Genomic DNA, 6,622 nt, shown 5'->3' with positions numbered 1-6,622 from the left:
GCTGTATGATTTAAAATGCAAATATACTACAACTATAAAAATGGAGAGATGATTAGCATATGCAAAGAAATGTTTTATCTCCTTTCAGTGATAATAATGTCAGTGATAGTACAACTATTATTATTCTCAGAATGTTGTATATGTGAAGTAGAAAAAAGCAAATGCTAATAGTGAGGTATTCTAATTCTACCATCCCTTGCATCTTCAAGAATTTTCTGGTACAAGAAAGGAGCTACTAAGGAAAAATAGAAGATGTTAAGTAAACACCCTGTAGATATAAATCTGAATTAGAAATATCAGTACAAACTCATGAGGTATTTGTTTATTCCAGCTTTTTCCATTAAAAGGATTTACAAACAAAATTAACCCAATAGCTGTAAACATCTCTAGCACTCAGATTTGATCTTCAAGTGACATATCCCATTGAGCTAAACCAGGATTTCTTGGATAAATGGCTAATTCCAGGTCTGCGGCAGGAAATATCCATGAGTTTGGAACATCTTAACATAAAGTTAGAAGGAAGTTGTCAAAAGCCACTAGGGTCATGTCAAAAGAATTCAGGAAGCACCTTGAAGAGTTTCCCACTGGCCAAAGACTTGAGCTGTGCAGTAGATTGAAACTCATCAAATACATATAAATCCATGAATTCATGACATATTTTTAAAGTAATAATTGGTTAACTTCGGATAAAACAATGATCCAGTTGTTATCCTGAAAACTAGGTAAATAAAAGGAAATAATCATACCTTATCCTACCTATCCTACAAGAACTGTAGTACTGTGTAACAAAATAGCAGATGAGAGAAAGTGTCCCTTTATACTTTTAAAATGTATCCCAGGTGATAAATAAAAAGAAATTATAGAATTAAAATATTACTATTTTTTAACTCCCAATGAGAATTAATGAATGTAGACATTGAGCACCTGCTTTAACTAACATCAAAAAACAGCATGAACCAAATACAAGACATAACACCACCTATAATCTTGTTAAAGGGCTCGAACCTGTATCACATCAAGTCTCTTGATCCAGCTCCCAATTTGCAGGAAATACAGAAGACAGAGGAACACACTGAACTGCACCATGAGTGAGCAGTCAGCAAATCTGACTGTAAAAAACTTGACAAGTCAAATGGCCCAGATTTATCCACTGATAAATTATAAGAAAAAGAAAGAGGTGGAAGGGGAAACTATAGATTAAAAGAGACCTAAAAGGAAACTGACAAAGGATTAATCTCCGAAATATACAAACAGCTCATGCAAATCAATATCAAAAAAACAAACAACCCAATCCAAAAATGGGCAGAAGACCTAAATAGACATTTCTCCAAAGAAGACATACAGATGGCCAAGAGGCACGTGAAAAGATGCTCAACATAACTAACTATTGGGGAAATGTAAATCAAAACTACAATGAGGTATCACCTCATGCTGGTTAGAATGGGCATCTTCAGAAAATCTACAAACAATAAGTGCTGGAGAGGGTGTGGAGAAAAGGGAACCCTCTTGCACTGTTGGTGGGAATGTAAATTGATACAGCCACTATGGAGAACAGCATGGAGGCTCCTTAAAAAACTAAAAATAGCATTATCATATGACCCAGAAATCCCACTACTGGGCATATACCCTGAGAAAACCATAATTCAAAAAGACACATGTACTCCAATGTTCACTGTAGCACTATGTACAATAGCCAGGACATGGAAGCAACCTAAATGTGGATAAAGAAGATGTGGCACATATATACAATGGAATATTACTCAGCCATAAAAAGGAACGAAATTGGGTCATTTGTAGAGATGTGGATGGACCTAGAGTCTGTCATACAGGGTGAAGTAAGTCAGAGAAAAACAAATATATATTAACACATATATGTGGAATCTACAAAAATGGTACAGATGAACCTATTTGCAGGACAGGAATAGAGATGCAGATGTAGAGAATGGACTCATGGACACGGGGGGGAAGGGGGGTTGGGACGAATTGGGAGACTTAGATTGACATATATACACTACCATGTGTAAAATAGATAGCTAGTGGAAACCTGCTGTAGTGCTCTGTGACAACCTAGATGGGTGGGATTGGGGGGGGAGGGAGGGAGGTCCAAGAGGGAGGGGATATATGTATACATATAGCTGATTCACTTCACTGTACAGCGTAAACTAACACAACATTGTAAAGTAATTATACTCCAATTAAAAAAGAAACATATGGGCAAGACTAAACTATAGGTTTTAGGGATGCACACTTGAGTGATAAAACCACAAATAAATGCAAGGACCAGATTACTATAAAAGTCAGGATAGTGCTTACCTCTGGAGATAGGGAGGAACTGTGTTGGGATGAGGCACAGGGAGGAGTTACAGGGGAGGCTGGCACTCCTATTTCTTAATTTGGGTGGTAGTTATAAGGGTATTCAGTGTATTCACTGTGTATTCACTAAGTCACACATTTGTTTGGGTTGGTTTTCTGTATCTGTGTTTAATTTTACAATATAATTTTTTTTTAAAAAAAGAGTTAACTGCTATGGTTTTGTTCTCTAGGTTAATTATTTGGTCTTGATAAATAAGAAACTCTCCCCAAAACAAGGGCTCCTTTGATTTCTCTGGGAACGAAGCCATAAGAACTAGTGTCCAGCCATGATCACTGAATTTAGCACACAGTAGAGCTCACTAAATTTTTGTTGCATGAATCTATGAATCAGTGAGTCAATAGATAATACAAACACTCCATACTCTAAAACATTCTGCACTCTTCTACTCTTCTATAGATGACTCTTCCAGCTAGAAAAATCTTCACGAGCTCTCTATGACATGTAGGAAATGCTTATACTTCTCAGCTTCACATTCCAGCCCCTTTTCCAGAAACTGATCAGTCTTTCCGATCTCACCACAGCTACTTACTCAAATGCTCCAGTCCAGCCAAACAGGTCTACTTTTAGAATTCTATGTCCTACTTTCTTCCCATTTCCCCTGCTCCCATACCTTCTCTGGTAGCTTTCCCCAGTACTAGTGGACACTTAGCCCTTGTTTGCACTGGTATTGTGAGAGAACATTTTACCTTTATTTGTTTTGAGTCTGCTAATATACTCTATATTTCTTAAGCCTGGAACAGCGACTAATACTTTTAAAAAATTATTATAGAAAGTCTACCACATTTTGTGCATAAGAGGCTCCCAACCAATATTTGTCAACTGGCTGGTTAAGTTGGCAGGTGGATGAATGGATGGATAGACAGAAGAATGGGTCAAATTATCATATACTTGAAAGCACTCAGTGGCTATTGACAGACCGAAGATATGGAAGTTTATATTCAATAAGGGCAGAATTACAAGGGTCTATTTGATCCTGGAAAAGAACCTGGCCAGAGGATCTCTGGTCAACTATGGGCAGTTATAGATGTTGAGTGTCTGGAGACTGAGATGCTGAAATGAAAAAAGTGAACACTGAGAATGAATGGAAGAAACTACAGATAAACTTCCTTTCACTCACAGCTTTGTCCACATCTGGATCTATCTGTGGTGGGGCACACATTTAAATACTGAAACTTCATGCAAAAATTTCAAAAGTCCCACTCTATATACTTTTTAAAAAATCTCTATACAAAAATCACGGCAAGTTTGGGGTTGGGCAGGACTACGGATTGGGTTGGTTGAGAGTTCTTTTTGTCCTAAAATCTAGGTATAAGCAATTACGATGAAAAATTAGAGTCCCAACCCTTCAGTTATAAAGGTGACATCTGCATAAAGAAGGAAAGGGAAGGTCCCTGAAATGTGTCAGCTGTCCCAGAGAGCCCTGAACTGAAAGAAATCCCTGTTCTGGTCAGAACGCCAGGCTAGAGAGTGGCCTGGTGCCCAGGGTCTGCTTCTTCTGGTTCCCTCCTTCCAGCTAACCACAGGCCTGCCCTCCTTTTAAAGGAATGGTTCCAGGGAGAAATCTTCAAGGACTAGACAGATTGGAAAGGATAAATGAATGGGAGTCTGTAACCTGAGATGTCAGCAAGTATAAATAAACAGAATTAGAGATGAAAAGAATGGGAACCTCCAGAAGCTACAAACTTCTTTCCCCTCATGCTCAGGCATTTTCCCTCCAAGATAGCCTGGAAAGAAGAGAAAGGCTCTCTCATGGACTGGATGCCTTCTGTATCATGAGAACTGCTTTAATTGCTTCCATACATGTAATTTTATTTAACCCTCCCCCTCAACTTGCAAGGAAAGGGTTACCTTCCCTGTTTTACTGATGATGAAAACAAAGATTCAAAGAGATTAAGACTTGGCCAAGGCCACACACCTAGTAAGTGTCAAAACCAGGATTCAAACCTATGTTTCTTTTTCCTCCAAAGCCCTGCCCACTACACCACTAGCGGAAACAGAATCTTAGCATGTTTTAGCTGAAAGATGACCTCACCATCATGCCCATTTCACAGATGAAGAACCTGAGGTGAGTAAGGAGAAGCAACTTGCCCAATGACCTTCAATGACCCAGGCTTTCTCTTTTCCAGATAGGAACTCACAATCACTTGTATCCACCAGGGTCCTACAAGAATGGCACACTCAAGTAGGGGCATTAGAGGAGAGCATAATGAAGGGATTGTTAAAAGCAAGGGCACACTTAAAGGAAGCCAACAAAGGCTGGTGATGCATTCCAGGTGCAGCAGCTGCAGGGGGGCCAGGACCACCTCTGTGCCTGAAGGGACGAGGCTAAGGCCCCAAACCCAGAGAAACTCGTAGCTGAGCCTTGAGCTATAGTTCGAGAGCTCTGAACTTCAGAAGAGAAAGCCACTGCCAGGCTGCAGCCTGCCCTCTCTCTCTCCTCCAGCCTCTCATAAGGTGCCTCTCATAAGCTGGACCATCCAGAAAGCCGGAAAAATAGGGAATTCCCAGGCTGTGGCTTCCAGGGGTCAGAGCAAGACGGACAAAGGAGGATAATGGACCTAGAGGGGGAAATGAAGACTTTTGTACACACTGCTACACAGGGATGCTTCTCTGAAACTCGGTCCCTGGGAAGAGTCCTACCTCAGCAGGTCAAAGACAACAAAAACCATGTAAGTGTTCCCTCCTAGTCCATGTGGGGTCAGGAAGGCTCAGCACGGAGAACTCTAGGGCAGCTAACAGCACAGAGCTGGATTTCTCACTGCCTGCTGCAGGGGTATTACCTTAATTTGGCCAAACTGTCTGTGATAAAGGGGAGAGAAGCCCTGCCCAAACCTCCTTGGGATCAAAGGCATGACCTTGGAATTCTTGGACTTTGGTACCTAGGTCAGTACTGGTGTTCACAGGGAGAGTTACTGGTGTTTCAGGTGAGCTTTTGTGGGTATTTGAGAATTAAAAATAGGAGAAAGTAGGGTTGGGACTGGCTGTGTGCAAGAGCATATGTGCTGTCTACCAGTGCTTGGAAGTCAGGGCCACTTTTAAAATAAAGATAATCTTATCACTTCTTGGCCTTTTGGCTAAGATCAAGTGTAGTATCTGTTCTTATCCATTTAAATAAAGGCAATCCCAAAATGAAGGCAGTTTAGGCATCTTGGAAAGGCACATTCCTCTTATCTATGCCTTTAGCACAGGCATCCTTGCTTTAATACTACATCTCTCCCTCAACACACATGCACGTGCATACACGTGCATCAACACACACACACACACACACACACACACACACACACACCATGCCACATCAGGTCTCTCAAGCCCAAACCAGCCTTCCATCCCCTCCTGAAGTTTCAACCCCAGCTTCCACTGAGCCCCCCTCCTCACCCTGATTTGGTCATATTTCCTATTTAGTTTAAATCAACAGTCTGATTTTATCAACAATAACGCTTTATGGAGGTTTATTTCTTCAAACAGACTGTGCTCCTCTTTGCTATAAAGTTAATTTTATGTTCTTTGTTCACTTTCCTAATCTGCAAATTACCTCCTCCCCTTCCCTGATTACTTACATTGGAAAAACAAGCCCCTTTTTGCTTCCAGTTTGAATATTCTCTGCCTTATCTTGATGGCCCTAATCTCTCTCCCCCGACTGGCCTCTCAAGGCAGCGGTAAGTAACAGGCGGGGCACAGCTGCCCGCCAGCACAAACCCCGTGCAGCAGTGAGCCAGCCAGGCCTGCGTGCCTTGCTCCTCCACCGGCCTTTTTTTCCCAATCCTTTTTCTCAAAGTGTGGGAAGAGGCTCAGTTGCAGCAGGGAGGATTAGAAATTCTGGGATCCACTCCATGCTCTCAGAAAGTCCTAGTGGGAAGACAGAGAACTTCCGACACTCACAGAAACAAGGACAAATGCTTCGGAGGCTGACATTTGGCTGATACTGCATGAAAAATGACCTGACTCTTTTGTTGGAAACGCCTGAAGGGGGAGGGGCTGCGAAAGGAAGAGCTCACTGGGAATGGAGGGAAAACAGAATCAGTTCTTACATGATCAGGATTTTTAAAGAGGATGGGGAAGAGATGACCTGGCTGTTAGAAATGTCAAAGAGAGTTAAGTGTGTTTGTAATTGCACAGAGGGAAGGGAGAAAGTGAAATGGGGAAAGACCAAGGAATTGACAAAAAATTAAAAAGACAGAGCTGGAAGGGATATTAGCAAACCTCATGCTTTACGAATGAGAACACTGGGGTCCCAAGACCAGACAC

At 41.4% G+C, this 6,622-nt stretch overlaps 1 pseudogene; it reads left to right on the top strand.

The window, feature by feature from the left end:
* The first annotated feature begins 5,428 nt into the window (after positions 1-5,428).
* On the top strand, positions 5,429-5,571 carry LOC132364228 (U2 spliceosomal RNA; annotated as a pseudogene).
* Positions 5,572-6,622: the final 1,051 nt, after the last annotated feature.

Source organism: Balaenoptera ricei, chromosome 3, assembly GCF_028023285.1.
Source record: "Balaenoptera ricei isolate mBalRic1 chromosome 3, mBalRic1.hap2, whole genome shotgun sequence".
Lineage (NCBI taxonomy): Eukaryota > Metazoa > Chordata > Mammalia > Artiodactyla > Balaenopteridae > Balaenoptera > Balaenoptera ricei.
This window is presented reverse-complemented; position numbering and strand designations above follow the sequence as displayed.